Below are 7,414 nucleotides of genomic sequence, written 5' to 3'. Positions count from 1 at the left end.
GTCACCCAGCGGTCGTAGGGGGCTTTCTTGCGTCCGCATCGGCGTTTTCGGCTTGTCGGCGCAGTTCCTTGACGTCCCGTCTCTTCGAAGGGAAGTTCGTCGAAGTGCTCGCGTTACCCAGCGGTCGTAGGGGGCTTTTTGGCGTCCGCATCGGCGTTTTCGGCTTGTCGGCGCAGTTCCTTGACGTCGCGTCTCTTCGAAGGGAATGTCGTCAAAGTGCTCCCGTCGCCCAGCGGTCGTAGGGGGCTTTTTGGCGTCCGCATCGGCGTTTTCGGCTTGTCGGCGCAGTTCCTTGACGTCGCGTCTCTTCGAAGGTAATGTCGTCGAAGTGCTCGCGTCATCCAGCGGTCGCAGGGGGCGTTTTGGCGTCCGCATCGGCGTTTTCGGCTTGTCGGCACAGTTCCTTGACGTCGCGTCTCTTCGAAGGGAATGTCGTCGAAGTGCTCGCGTCACCCAGCGGTCGTAGGGGGCTTTTTGCCGTCCGCATCGGCGTTTTCAGCTTGTCGGCGCAGTTCCTTGACGTCGCGTCTCTTCGAAGGGAATGTCGTCCAAGTGCTCGCGTCGCCCAGCGGTCGTAGGGGGTTATTGGCGTCTGCATCGGCGTTTTCGGCTTGTCGGCGCAGTTTCTTGACGTCGCGTCTCTTCGAAGGGAATGTCGTCGAAGTGCTCGCGTCACCCAGCGGTCGTAGGGGGATTTTTGGCGTCCGCATCGGCGTTTTCGGCTTGTCGGCGCAGTTCCTTGACATCGCGTCTCTTCGAAGGGAATGTCGTCGAAGTGCTCGCGCCACCCAGCGGTCGTAGGGGGCTTTTTGGCGTCCGCATCGGCGTTTTCAACTTGTCGGCGCAGTTCCTTGACGTCGCGTCTCTTCGAAGGGAATGTCGTCGAAGTGCTCGCGTCGCCCAGCGGTCGTAGGGTGCCTATTGGCGTCCGCATCGGCGTTTTCGGCTTGTCGGAGTAGTTCCTTGACGTCGCATCTCTTCGAAGGGAATGTCGTCGAAGTGCTCACGTCATCCAGCGGTCGTAGGGGGCTTTTTGGCGTCCGCATCGGCGTTTTTGGCTTGTCGGCCCAGCTCCTTGACGTAGCGTCTCTTCGAAGGGAATGTCGTCAAAGTGCTCGCGCCACCCAGCGGTCGTAGGGGGCTTTTTGCCGTCCGCATCGGCGTTTTCGGCTTGGCGGCACAGTTCCTTGACGTCGCGTCTTTTCGAAGGCAATGTCGTCGAAGTGCTCGCGTCACCCAGCGGTCGTAGGGGGCTTTTTGGCGTCCGCATCGGCGTTTTCGGCTTGTCGGCGCAGTTCCTTGACGTCGCGTCTCTTCGAAGGGAATGTCGTCGAAGTGCTCGCGTCATCCAGCGGTCGCAAGGGGCGTTTTGGCGTCCGCATTGGCGTTTTCGGCTTGTCGGCGCAGTTCCTTGACGTCGCGTCTTTTCGAAGGGAATGTCGTCGAAGTGCTCGCGTCACCCAGCGGTCGTAGGGGGCTTTTTGCCGTCCGCATCGGCGTTTTCAGCTTGTCGGCGCAGTTCGTTGACGTCGCGTCTCTTCGAAGGGAATGTCGTCCAAGTGCTCGCGTCGCCCAGCGGTCGTAGGGGGTTATTGGCGTCCGCATCGGCGTTTTCGGCTTGTCGGCGCAGTTCCTTGACGTCGCGTCTCTTCGAAGGGAATGTCGTCGAAGTGCTCGCGTCACCCAGCGGTCGTAGGGGGCTTTTTGGCGTCCGCATCGGCGTTTTCGGCTTGTCGGCGCAGTTCCTTGACGTCGCGTCTCTTCGAAGGGAATGTCGTCGAAGTGCTCGCGTTACCCAGCGGTCGTAGGGGGCTTTTTGGTGTCTGCATCGGCGTTTTCGGCTTGTCGGCGCAGTTCCTTGACGTCGCGTCACTTCGAAGGGAATGTCGTCGAAGTGGTCGCGTCGCCCAGCGGTCGTAGGGGGTTATTGGCGTTGCATCGGCGTTTTCAGCTTGTCGGCGCAGTTCCTTGACGTCGCGTCTCTTCGAAGGGAATGTCGTCGAAGTGCTCGCGTCACCCAGCGGTCGTAGGGGGCTTTTTGGCGTCCGCATCGGCGTTTTCGGCTTGTCGGCGCAGTTCCTTGACGTCGCGTCTCTTCGAAGGGAATGTCGTCGAAGTGCTCGCGTCGCACAGCGGTCGTAGGTTTTTTTTTTTGCCGTCCGCATCGGCCTTTTCGGCTTGGCGGCGCAGTTCCTTGACGTCGCGTCTCTTCGAAGGGAATGTCGTCGAAGTGCTCGCGCCACCCAGCGGTCGTAGGGGGCTTTTTGCCGTCCGCATCGGCGTTTTCGGCTTGGCGGCGCAGTTCCTTGACGTCGCTTCTTTTCGAAGGGAATGTCGTCGAAGTGCTCGCGTCACCCAGCGGTCGTAGGGAGCTTTTTGGCGTCCGCATCAGCGTTTTCGGCTTGTCGGCGCAGTTCCTTGACGTCGCGTCTCTTCGAAGGGAATGTCGTCGAAGTGCTCGCGTCATCCAGCGGTCGGAGGGGGCTTTTTGGCGTCCGCATCGGCGTCTTCGGCTTGTCGGCGCAGTTCCTTGACGTCTCCTCTCTTCGAAGGGAAGGTCGTCGATGTGCTCGCGTCACCCAGCGGTCGTAGTGGCTTTTTGGCGTCCGCATCGGCGTTTTCGACTTGGCGGCGCAGTTCCTTGACGTCGCGTCTCTTCGAAGGAAATGTCGTCGAAGTGCTCCCGTCGCCCAGCGATCGTAGGGGGCTTTTTGGCGCCCGCATCGGCGTTTTCGGCTTGTCGGCGCAGTTCCTTGACGTCGCGTCTCTTCGAAGAGAATGTCGTCGAAGTGCTCGCGTCATCCAGCGGTCGCAGGGGGCGTTTTGGCGACCTCATCGGCGTTTTCGGCTTGTCGGCGCAGTTCCTTGACGTCGCGTCTCTTCGAAGGGAATGTCGTCGAAGTGCTCGCGTCACCCAGCGGTCGTAGGGGGGCTTTTTGCCGTCCGCATCGGCGTTTTCAGCTTGTCGGCGCAGTTCCTTGACGTCGCGTCTCTTCGAAGGGAATGTCGTCCAAGTGCTCGCGTCGCCCAGCGGTCGTAGGGGGGTTATTGGCGTTCGCATCGGCGTTTTCGGCTTGTCGGCGCAGTTCCTTGACGTCGCGTCTCTTCGAAAAGAATGTCGTCGAAGTGCTCGCGTCACCCAGCGGTCGTAGGGGGCTTTTTGGCGTCCGCATCGGCGTTTTCGGCTTGTCGGCGCAGTTCAATGACGTTGCGTCTCTTCGAAGGGAATGTCGTCGAAGTGCTCGCGTCGCACAGCGGTCGTAGGTTTTTTATTTTGCCGTCCGCATCGGCGTTTTCGGCTTGACGGCGCAGTTCCTTGACGTCGCGTCTCTTCGAAGGGAATGTCGTCGAAGTGCTCGCGTCACCCAGCGGTCGTAGGGGGCTTTTTGACGTCCGCATCGGCGTTTTTGGCTTGACGACGCAGTTCCTTGAGGTCGCTCTCTTCGAAGGGAATGTCGTCGAAGTGCTCGCTTCGCCCAGCGGTCGTAGGGGGCTTTTTGTCGTCCGCATCGGCGTTTTTGGCTTGTCGGCGCAGTTCCTTGACGTCGCGTCTCTTCGAAGGGAATGTCGTCGAAGTGCTCGCGTCACACAGCGGTCGTAGGGGGCTTTTTGCCGTCCGCATCGGCGTTTTCGGGTTGGCGGCGCAGTTCCTTGACGTCGCGTCTCCTCGAAGGGAAAGTCGTCAAAGTGCTCGCGTCACCCAGCGGTCGTAGGGGGCTTTCTGGCGTCCGCATCGGCGTTTTCGGCTTGTCGGCGCAGTTCCTTGACGTCCCGTCTCTTCGAAGGGAAGTTCGTCGAAGTGCCCGCGTTACCCAGCGGTCGTAGGGGGCATTTTGGCGTCCGCATCGGTGTTTTCGGCTTGTCGGCGCAGTTCCTTGACGTCGCGTCGCTTCGAAGGGAATGTCGTCGAAGTGGTCGCGTCGCCCAGCGGTCGTCGGGGGCTTTTTGCCGTCCGCATCGGCGTTTTCGCCTTGGCAGCACAGTTCCTTGACGTCGCGTCTCTTCGAAGGGAATGTTGTCGAAGTGCTCGCGTCGCCCAGCGGTCGTAGGGGGCATTTTGGCGTCCGCATCGGCGTTTTCGGCTTGTTGGCGCAGTTCCTTGACGTCGCGTCTCTTCGAAGGGAATATCGTCGAAGTGCTCGCGTCACCCAGCGGTCGTAGGGGGCTTTTTGGCGTCCGCATCGGCGTTTTCGGCTTGGCGGCGCAGTTCCTTGACGTCGCGTCTCTTCGAAGGGAATGTCGTCGAAGTGCTCCCGTCGCCCAGCGGTCGTAGGGGGCGTTTTGGCGTCCGCATCGGCGTTTTCGGCTTGTCGGCGCAGTTCCTTGACGTCGCGCCTCTTCGAAGGGAATGTCGTCGAAGTGCTCGCGTCACCCAGCGGTCGTAGGGGGCTTTTTTGCGGTCGGCATCGGCGTTTTCAGCTTGTCGGCGCAGTTCCTTGACGTCGCGTCTCTTCGAAGAGAATGTCGTCCAAGTGCTCGCGTTGCCCAGCGGTCGTAGGGGACTTTTTGGCGTCCGCATCGGCGTTTTCGGCTTGTCGGCGCAGTTCTTTGACGTCGCGTCTCTTCGAAGGGAATGTCGTCGAAGTGCTCGCGTCACCCAGCGGTCGTAGGGGGCTTTTTGGCGTCCGCATCGGCGTTTTTGGCTTGTCGGCGCAGTTCCTTGACGTCGAGTCTCTTCAAAGGGAATGTCGTCGAAGTGCTCGCGTCACCCAGCGGTCGTAGGGGGCTTTTTGGCGTCCGCATCGGCGTTTTCAGCTTGTCGGCGCAGTTCCTTGACGTCGCGTCTCTTCGAAGGGAATGTCGTCGAAGTGCTCGCGTCACCCAGCGGTCGTAGGGGGCTTTTTGGCGTCCGCATCGGCGTTTTCGGCTTGTCGGCGCAGTTCCTTGACGTCGCGTCTCTTCGAAGGGAATGTCGTCGAAGTGCTCGCCTCACCCAGCGGTCGTAAGGGAATTTTTGGCGTCCGCATCGGCGTTTTCGGCTTGTCGGCGCAGTTCCTTGACGTCGCGTCTCTTCGAAGGGAATGTCGTCGAAGTGCACGCGTCACCCAGCGGTCGTAGGGGGCTTTTTGGCGTCCGCATCGGCGTTTTTGGCTTGACGGCGCAGTTCCTTGACGTCGCGTCTCTTCGAAGGGAATCTCGTCGAAGTGCTCGCGTCACCCAGCGGTCGTAGGGGGCTTTTTGGCGTCCGCATCGGCGTTTTCGGCTTGTCGGCGCAGTTCCTTGACGTCGCGTCTCTTCGAAGGGAATGTCGTCGAAGTGCTCGCGTCACCCAGCGGTCGTAGGGGGCTTTTTGGCGTCCGCATCGGCGTTTTCGGCTTGTCGGCGCAGTTTCTTGACGTCGCGTCTCTTCGAAGGGAATGTCGTCGAAGTGCTCGCGTCACCCAGCGGTCGTAGGGGGATTTTTGGCGTCCGCATCGGCGTTTTCGGCTTGTCGGCGCAGTTCCTTGACATCGCGTCTCTTCGAAGGGAATGTCGTCGAAGTGCTCGCGTCACCCAGCGGTCGTAGGGGGCTTTTTGGCGTCCGCATCGGCGTTTTCAACTTGTCGGCGCAGTTCCTTGACGTCGCGTCTCTTCGAAGGGAATGTCGTCGAAGTGCTCGCGTCGCCCAGCGGTCGTAGGGTGCTTATTGGCGTCCGCATCGGCGTTTTCGGCTTGTCGGCGCAGTTCCTTGACGTCGCGTCTCTTCGAAGGGAATGTCGTCGAAGTGCTCGCGTCATCCAGCGGTCGGAGGGGGCTTTTTGGCGTCCGCATCGGCGTTTTCGGCTTGTCGGCGCAGTTCCTTGACGTCGCCTCTCTTCGAAGGGAATGTCGTCGAAGTGCTCGCGTCACCCAGCGGTCGTAGGGGGCTTTTTGGCGTCCGCATCGGCGTTTTCGGCTTGGCGGCGCAGTTCCTTGACGTCGCGTCTCTTCGAAGGGAATGTCGTCGAAGTGCTCCCGTCGCCCAGCGGTCGTAGGGGGCTTCTTGGCGTCCTCATCGGCGTTTTCGGCTTGTCGGCGCAGTTCCTTGACGTTGCGTCTCTTCGAAGGGAATGTCGTCGAAGTGCTCGCGTCATCCAGCGGTCGCAGGGGGCGTTTTGGCGTCCGCATCGGCGTTTTCGGCTTGTCGGCGCAGTTCCTTGAGGTCGCGTCTCTTCGAAGGGAATGTCGTCGAAGTGCGTGCGTCACCCAGCGGTCGTAGGGGGCTTTTTGGTGTCCGCATCGGCGTTTTCGGCTTGGCGGCGCAGTTCCTTGACGTCGCGTCTCTTCGAACGGAATGTCGTCGAAGTGCTCGCGTCACCCAGCGGTCGTAGGGGGCTTTTTGGCGTCCGCATCGGCGTTTTTGGCTTGACGGCGCAGTTCCTTGACGTCGCGTCTCTTCGAAGGGATTGTCGTCGAAGCGCTCGCGTCACCCAGCGGTCGTAGGGCGCTTTTTGGCGTCCGCACCGGCGTTTTCGGCATGTCGGCGCAGGTCCTTGACGTCGCGTCTCTTCGAAGGGAATGTCGTCGAAGTGCTCGCGTCACCCAGCGGTCGTTGGGGGCTTTTTGGCGTCCTCATCGGCGTTTTTGGCTTGACGGCGCAGTTCCTTGACGTCGCGTCTCTTCGAAGGGAATGTTGTCGAAGCGCTCGCGTCACCCAGCGGTCGTAGGGCGCTTTTTGGCGTCCGCATCGGCGTTTTCGGCTTGTCGGCGCAGTTGCTTGACGTCGCGTCTCGTCGAAGGGAATGTCGTCGAAGTGTTCGCGTCACCCAGCGGTCGTAGGGGGCTTTTTGGCGTCCGCATCGGCGTTTTCGGCTTGTCGGCGCAGTTCCTTGACGTCGCGTCTCTTCGAAGGGAATGTCGTCAAAGTGCTCGCGTCATCCAGCGGTCGGAGGGGGCTTTTTGGCGTCCGCATCGGCGTTTTCGGCTTGTCGGCGCAGTTCCTTGACGTCGCCTCTCTTCGAAGTGAATGTCGTCGAAGTGCTCGCGTCAGCCAGCGGTCGTAGGGGGCTTTTTGGCGTCCGCATCGGCGTTTTCGGCTTGGCGGCGCAGTTCCTTGACGTCGCGTCTCTTCGAAGGGAATGTCGTCGAAGTGCTCCCGTCGCCCAGCGGTCATAGGGGGCTTCTTGGCGTCCTCATCGGCGTTTTCGGCTTGTCGGCGCAGTTCCTTGACGTTGCGTCTCTTCGAAGGGAATGTCGTCGAAGTGCTACGTCTTCAGCGGTCGGAGGGGGCTTTTTGGCGTCCACATCGGCGTTTTCGGCATGTTGGCGCAGTTCCTTGACGTCGCGTCTCTTCGAAGGGAATGTCGTCGAAGTGCTCGCGTCACCCAACGGTCGTAGGGGGCTTTTTGGCGTCCGCGTCGGGGTTTTCGGCTTGGCGGCGCAGTTCCTTGACGTCGCGTCTCTTCGAAGGGAATGTCGTCGAAGTGCTCACGTCGCCCAGCGGTCGTAGGGGCTT

The sequence above is a fragment of the Ixodes scapularis genome, unplaced genomic scaffold (assembly GCF_016920785.2).
Source record: "Ixodes scapularis isolate PalLabHiFi unplaced genomic scaffold, ASM1692078v2 PGA_scaffold12__126_contigs__length_90152505, whole genome shotgun sequence".
Taxonomy (NCBI): domain Eukaryota; kingdom Metazoa; phylum Arthropoda; class Arachnida; order Ixodida; family Ixodidae; genus Ixodes; species Ixodes scapularis.
Note: the sequence above shows the minus strand (reverse complement) of the source record.